The sequence below is a fragment of the Rutidosis leptorrhynchoides genome, chromosome 8, assembly GCF_046630445.1.
Source record: "Rutidosis leptorrhynchoides isolate AG116_Rl617_1_P2 chromosome 8, CSIRO_AGI_Rlap_v1, whole genome shotgun sequence".
In the NCBI taxonomy this organism is placed as follows: Eukaryota; Viridiplantae; Streptophyta; class Magnoliopsida; order Asterales; family Asteraceae; genus Rutidosis; species Rutidosis leptorrhynchoides.
The window spans coordinates 338,954,370-338,963,288 of record NC_092340.1 but is presented as its reverse complement, the minus strand read 5'-3'; positions in this window follow the sequence as shown (position 1 = coordinate 338,963,288).

Genomic DNA, 8,919 nt, shown 5'->3' with positions numbered 1-8,919 from the left:
GAAGAAAACAAGCAAATGTGGCTGGATCCAGCTGGCCATGCGATCGCATGGCCTGGAAGGCAAAAAGCCATGCGATCGCATGGGGCCAAAATCCTGGCCACATCTATAAATAACCAACGAATTCGACGAGTAAAAAACATATATATATATATATATATATATATATATATATATATATATATATATATATATATATATATATATATAATACTCCTCTAATAATAATAATATATATATATATATATATATATATATATATATATATATTATAGTATAGGGTAGTTTTATATTAGATTAGTTTGGGTTATGTAAAGGTTATTTTACGGGTTTTAAAGTCGAAGTTCTGTCTTTGTAACACTACGCGATAAATAATCAATGTAAGCTATGTTTTCCTTTTTAAATTGATGTCTCGTACTTAAGTTATTATTATGTTTATTTAAAACGAAGTAATCATGATGTTGGGCTAAAAATATTAAAATTGGGTAATTGGATTTTGTACCATAATTGGGGTTTGGACAAAAGAACGACACTTGTGGAAATTAGACTATGGGCTATTAATGGACTTTATATTTGTTTAACTAAATGATAGTTTATTAATTTTAATATAAAGATTTACAATTGGACGTACCTATAAATAACCATATACACTCAAATCGGACACGATGGGCGGGGTATTTATATGTACGAATAATAGTTCATTTAACCGGACACGGGAATGGATTAATAGCCACTAGAATTATTAAAACAGGGGTGAAATTATGTACAAGGACACTTGGCATAATTGATAACAAAGTATTAAAACCTTGGGTTACACTCAGTCGATATCCTGGTGTAATTATTAAACAAAGTATTAAGACCTTGTTACAGTTTAAGTCCCCAATTAGTTGGAATATTTGACTTCGGGTATAAGGATAATTTGACGAGGACACTCGCACTTTATATTTATGACTGATGGACTGTTATGGACAAAAACCAGACGGACATATTGAATAATCCAGGACAAAGAACAATTAACCCATGGGAATAAAATAAAATCAACACGTCAAACATCATGATAACGGAAGTTTAAATAAGCATAATTCCTTTATTTTCATATTTAATTGCACTTCTAATTATCACATTTTTAATTATCGCAATTTTATTTCATCGCACTTTTATTTATTGCAATTTCATTATCGTTATTTATTTTACGCTTTAAATTAAGTCTTTTATTTATTTAATATTTTACATTAGGTTTTAACTGCGACTAAAGTTTTAAAATCGACAAACCGGTCATTAAACGGTAAACCCCCTTTTATATATTATTATATATAATTATAAATATTTTGTACAAATATAGTTAATTAAAATATAGTGTACAATAAGCCCGCTCCCTGTGGAACGAACCGAACTTACTAAAAACTATACTACTCTACAATTAGGTACACTGCCTATAGTGTTGTAGCAAGGTTTAGGTATATCCCATCTGTAAATAAAAAAATAAAACTTGTATAATATTTCGCAATAAAAATAATAGTATTTCGTATCCCTCCGCTCGCACATCAGTTGGGCATTTTAGAAACCAGTGCCCTAAGAATAAGACTGCAATAGCGGGTAATGCTAATGGTAGAGCATTTGTCATGACTACCGAAGAGGCCCGTGAGGAAGATGAAGTTATAACGGGTACGTTCCTTGTTAACAATTGCTATGCTACTGTTTTATTCGATTCCGGTGCTGATAGAAGTTATGTGTCTACTGAATTTTGTGCCTTATTCACTGAAAAACCACAAGCCTTAGAAATTAAGCGCCTTGTAGAAGTAGCAAACGGTAAGGTTATGAAAGTAGACAACATTTATAAAAATTGTGATCTGATTCTAGCCGAAAAAAACTTTAAGATCGACTTACTACCAGTCGAATTAGGAAGCTTTGATGTAGTTGTAGGGATGAATTGGCTAACCCCGTTGAGAGCTGCAATCATGTGTTATGATAAAACCATTAATATTCCTCTTGAGAATGGTGAAACCCTAATCATACAAGGAGAAAAGAGTGGTTCTAAACTTAATATCATCTCTTGTATCAAAACCCGTAAATACCGGATGAAGGGGTATCAAGCCATCTTGGCTAATGTTAAGGAAGTCGAACAGAAGAGAAACGAATTGAAGATGTTCCGGTGGTTAGAGAATTTCCTGAAGTTTTTCCCGAAGAACTCCCTGGTCTTCCACCTCAAAGACAAGTCAAGTTTCAAATTGATCTAACTCCCGGTGCTGCACCTATTGCAAAGGCACCATATCGACTAGCTCCATCGAAAATGAAAGAATTATCCATCCAACTACAAGAACTCTTAGAGAAAGGATTCATTCGTCCTAGCTCATCTCCATGGGGAGCACCTGTTCTTTTTGTTAAGAAGAAAGATGGCACGTTGAGAATGTGTATTGATTACCGAGATCTCAACAAGTTAACTATCAAGAACCGTTATCCACTTCCGCGTATTGATGACCTATTTGACCAACTGCAAGGGTCAAGTATCTATTCGAAGATTGACCTTAGGTCAGGGTATCATCAGCTGAGAGTCAAGGAAACTGATATTCCCAAGACTGCCTTTCGAACTCGTTAGGGACATTACGAATTTCTTGTTATGCCTTTTGGTTTAACAAACGCACCTGCTGTATTCATGGATCTTATGAACCGTGTATGCAAACCTTATCTTGACAAATTCGTGATTATTTTCATCGACGATATCTTAAGCTATTCTAAGGATGAGCAAGAGCATGAACAACATCTACATTTGATTTTAGAGCTCTTGAAGAGAGAAAAACTGTATGCCAAGTTCTCCAAGTGTGAATTCTGGTTACGAACAGTTCAATTTCTTGGACATGTGGTTAATAGTGAAGGAATACATGTCGATCCAGCAAAAATCACTGCTATTCAGAACTGGGAAGTGCCTAAGAATGCGAAGCATATTCGCCAATTTTTAGGACTTGCTGGTTATTACCAAAGATTTATCGAAGGATTTTCTATTCTGGCGAAACCTCTTACTAAATTAACTCACAAGGGGAAGAATTTTGAATGGTCTGAAGAACAAGAATCTGCATTTAAGATTTTAAAGGAGAAATTGACCACAGCCCCGATTCTATCTTTACCTGAAGGAGACGAGGATTTCATAGTTTATTGTGATGCCTCGAATCAAGGTTTCAGTTGTGTATTGATGCAACGTCAAAAAGTTATTGCATACGCATCTAGACAACTTAAGAAACATGAGAAGAATTATACCACACATGACCTGGAGTTAGGAGCTGTGGTATTCGCTTTGAAACCTTTACGGAATTAAATTCACGATGTTTACCGATCATAAAAGTCTTCAACATATCTTCGATCAGAAATAACTAAACATGAGGCAACGGCGATGGGTTGAACTACTAAACGACTATGATTGTGAGCTTAAGTACCATCCCGGTAAGGGAAATGTTGTTGCCGATGCTCTCAGTTGAAAGGAACGTAATAAACCTATTCGAGTCCGAGCTTTGAACATGGTTATTCAGACTAATCTTACAACTCGAATCCGCGAAGCACAACTTGAAGCATTGAAGGAAGAAAATGTCCAACTCGAGAGACTAAAAGGTCTTGAAAAGCAACTTGAACTCAAGGGAAATGGAACACGGTAATTTAATAACCGAATCTGGGTCCCAACCTTTAGAAATCTTCGAGAACTAGTATTGGATGAAGCACATAAGACTAGGTATTCTATTCACCTAGGCTCTAGTAAAATGTATCACGATGTGAAAGAGTTTTATTGGTGGCCTAATCTGAAATCTGATATTGCTGAGTATGTGAGCAAGTTTCTTACTTGTTTGAAAGTTAAGGCCGAGCATCAAAAGCTGTATGGTTTACTTCAACAGCCAGATATTCCGCAGTGGAAGTGTGAATGTATCACTATGGACTTTATTACTAAATTGCCCAAGACTTCTAGTGGCAATGATACTATTTGGGTCATAGCGGATCGCCTTACTAAATCTGCACACTTTTTACCAATCAAGGAAACTGACAAGATGGAGAAATTGTCACAACTTTACATCAAAGAGATTGTCTCACGACATGGAGTCCCTATTTCTATCATTTCTGATCGCGATAGTCGATTCACTTCTAGATTCTGGAAAACTTTACAATCTGCTCTTGGAACTCAAGTCGACATTAGTACCGCTTATCATCCGCAAACTGAAGGTCAAACTGAATGAACCATTCAAACATTGGAAGATATGCTTCGTGCTTGTGTTATCGACTTCGGCAAAGGTTGGGACAGGCATCTGCCCTTGGCTGAATTCTCTTATAACAACAGTTACCACTCAAGTATTAAGGTTGCACCTTTTGAAGCCTTATACGGACAGAAATGTAGATCACCCCTATGTTGGGATGAACTAGAGGACAGACAGTTAACTGATCCTGAAATCATACATGAAGCTACCGAAAAGATCGTACAGATTAAGAAATGATTGGAAACTTCCCGCAGCTGACAGAAGAGCTATGCTAATAATCTTCGAAAGGATTTAGAATTCCAAGTTGGTGATAAAGTCATGTTGAAAGTATCCCCTTGGAAAGGCGTCATTCGTTTTGGTAAACGAAGCAAACTAAGTCCGTGTTTTGTTGGGCCTTTCAAGATTACTGAGAGAATTGGTCCCATGGCATATCGATTAGAACTACCTGCTGAGCTTAGTAGTGTACACGACGTATTTCATATCTCGAACCTGAAAAAGTGTCTTGCTGATGACATACTTGTTATTCCTTTGGATGATCTCCGCATTGATGATAAAATGCACTTCATCGAAGAACATATAGAAGTAATGGATAGTGAGATTAAACGCTTGAAACAAAGCAACATTCCCATTGTTAAGATCCGTTGGAATTCACGGCGTGGCCCCGAGTATACCTGGGAACGTGAAGACCAAATGAAACGGAAATATCCCCACCTCCTCTCAACCGCCGATGCATCCGAGAAGTCTACTTGAAACTTCGGGACGAAGTTTTCTTTAACGGGGAGGTATTATAACAATCCTCACATTTCCATACTTGAATTGATTAATTTGCCCCTAGGGTTGTTATCCATACGTAATATATGATTAAATTCGACGTTGATTAAATATTTATTTTTAGTCGACACGTTTTGTTAACTAAAGTTTACACAAATTATATAAAATAGCTTTAGTTAATATTAATATTAATGTGTATTATATATAAAACTATAAGTAACATAATAATTAATTAAATGATAAGTTATTTTTATCATTTTTTATATTTTTAACTTATAAAAAAAATAAGATTTTTTTTATAAATTAAATAATGAGCCCATGAATTTTGACTAAATATTTTCAAAGACAAAAACTTATTAAAAACATTTTTAACATGTTTTCTTTTTTTTTTCAAAATTGGCACCTTTATTTTATTATATTTTTTTCTTTTCACCAACCATTTTTACCTATAAATACCAACCTAAAACTCATATATTTTTGCATACAACTCCTAAATATTTCTCTCCAAATTTTGAAGAAATTTGAGGTACTTTCTTTTCCTTCTTTTTATTTCATTTTTTTCCTTTCGATTTACATAAAATATTATATAAATCAGATTAAATAGTTATAAATCATTAAAATTAGTAAAAATAATTTTTACAGATTCTATTAATCACATATAAGTTATTAAATTCGAAATATTAATTTATATGTTGTTCTATATATTTATTTTTATTTTTGTTTCAGTTAGTATATATATATATACTATAAATCAATAAAAATTAGTATATGTACTTAAAAACTGGAAAAAAAATATTTTCATAACTTTAAATTAACATAAAAAGAATATTAGAATTGAAATCAAAATTTATTTACTATTATATATATATATTCTATATTTTAATCGAAACCACTATATATATATATATATATATATATATATATATATATATATATATATATATATATATATATATATATATATATATATATATATATATATATAATAGATATAAATGATATAAATATTAAAATCATTAAGAATTGTATAAAAATTAGTTGGAACTATTAAGGAACATGTGAAAATGATTTTTAGAATTTTTGGAATATTATTAATATTTAATTACGAATTACTTATTAATTAAACACGAAAACTATGAAAAATTCGTAATAAAATATTAAACAGTAATAAAAATAATTATAATTTTTTTTTTGAGATTACTATATTTTTATAAACAAGCGAAAATTATAAAACTTAAATAAATGGGTCGATTAGTATTTAAATAGAATTTACTTTTACATTATTCTAAACCAAGAGAAATAATAAAGAAAATACAAAATAAATACAAACTTGTATTAAATCTATTTTTATAAAATTTTTATATGATTAGTAGCATCACTAGATATTGTAAAAAAATAAAAAATAAATTTTAAATTGTTTTTCCTATTTATTTAATTATAGGCCGATTAGAATGGTTAAATAATTAGAAAACATTAAATAAATAATATTTTGATATAAAATTTGATTTAATAATTTTTATAACAATTTTACAGAATATAGAACCTGTATAAAATATAAAATTATTTATTTAGGTCAATTTGATATTTATTGCCTAATTAACTTTGATTTAATCTAAACCGAGAACATATGCAAAGAAAAATGGAAATAATTATAAAAACTTGGAAAAATTATTTTTGTAAATGTTTCTACTGATTCATATACCTAACTAGAGTTATAAAAATTATGAACATAATTTTTAGGTGACTAATGGAATTAATCAACAAATTAAATCGTATATGTATATAATTCGGCTAAACTAATTAAATACATTAATATTATATTGTTACTATTATTATAAAACATCAAAATAATACTTATAATAACTAATTAATTCTTTTCCCTATTATACATACATATACTTTATTAATTCATAAAATACAATAATATATATAATAATAAACCTAAACTTATATACACTTAAATAAATAATAAAGATAATCGAATTATTAATACGATAACAATAAACTTATTAATATCATATTATTAAAACATAAATATGTCGTATTTATATACTCACATAATGGGTGAAGGTTATGATCAAAAGATAACGTATGACTTATACGAACTCACCGCTATTTACGGTAAAGTGGATGATGTCTAGGTTGCCATAATGGGAATAAGGTTTTGGATTAAACGAAAGGTTGTAGACTTATAGTCCAACTAAAATTTCCTGACCCCCGGTTACATCTGGTCATCCCGACTTACTTAATAGCAACGAAGTTTGGACGAAGTTGTACAACGTCTTAATGTGGTGGATTATAACCCAAACGTTCTAAAACTATAAACCTGCTTTAAATGGAAACTTTTCAAAAGTAGAAACTCTTACTATAAATTGTCACTATTAATATAATCCTTATATTAATAAACATTCTTTTTGTCTGTTAGAACATAACTGACTAAACGTTATATCTCTAGGTTGAGATCTCCGTTACTTACTTCCGTCATTTCTTTTCTTTGTGGATTATCTCCAACTGCTATTTAAGGTGAACTTCATAGCCCCACTTTTTACTGTTTCATAACTGTTTTACAACTTTTGGGGTGAGTCACATGCTTGCTTTATAACTGTTTTACGCTTAGACACAAGTACTAAATTGTTAACTATGCTGTCATGCTTTGATTCATGCTAAATCCCTACCGTAATATCGTTAAGTGCTACGTTTAAATGCAAACTTAATTATTGTGAGTAGGCCTATTGAGAGTAACGTCTCTAACCATTCGACCGTTGGTCTTTGGTTACATAATAATGATTCCACGACACTGACAGTACAAGGTGCCATAGGGCAAATTGTTTAGTAGCGATATTACAAACTGCAGCAACAATTTTAGATTGATATATCTATATTGATTAACTTTAAACTAAATCTTGTGATCTAAAACTTTGGATATTATTTATAAACCTATGAATTTCACTCAACCTTTTTGGTTGACACTTTAAGCATGTTTTGTCTCAGGTGATGATTGAGCTAGCTGCTACTTGCTTCTAGATAATTGATGTATGCTTTGCAGCTTGCATGGAGTCCATCATTCATATTTATCATGTTATTTAGACATTTCCCATTTACTGTACTCTTATGATGTAAAACTTTGAATAATGCTTCCGCTGTTTATTTAATAAATAAAACGTCTCATTTAGAGTCGTTCTCGCTTATACACTTGTGTTATGATATTAGTTAGTCACAGTTACCCCCGGTTCCATTTAGGGGGGGTGTGACAATGAAGAAGGAAGAGAAACAGTGATGATTTTCTTAAGGGTTATATAAATATGAGTGGGATATATAACAGATGTGTAACAGCAGCTTGAGTGGTTTGGAGGTTGTGTTGAGAAGCGAGAGGTCGCGGGTTCAATCCCCGGCCATGACAAAATCTTTTTGTTAAATTAACAACAGATCTATTGGGCCGCCAGTTTCGATGTTGAGCCGGGAAAATCTGATTAGTAACTGGGTCGTAAACCTTGTTGGACCGAGAGCCATATCCTTTGTTACCCAATAACAGAAATTTAGTTAAAATATTATAAGGTGATAGTTAAAATAGAAATAAATGAGTAGCTTTGTGGTTAAGGGTGTTAGAGGGTGGGGCGAGAGGTTGCGTGTTCGATCCCTGCTGGTGGCATTCTTTTTCTTTTAAAGCCTACTTATATGAGGTAGTTTTTCTTTTATTATTATTATTATTATTATTATTATTATTATTATTATTATTATTATTATTATTATTATTACAATTATCATTATTGTTATTACTATTATTATCATGAAGTATTAGAATTATTATTATTAATTAGTAATATTAATACTTAGTATTATTATTAAATGTAATTATTATTATCATTATCCTAAATATTATCATTTACTTAGTTATTATTAAAAGAATAAGTATTATTAT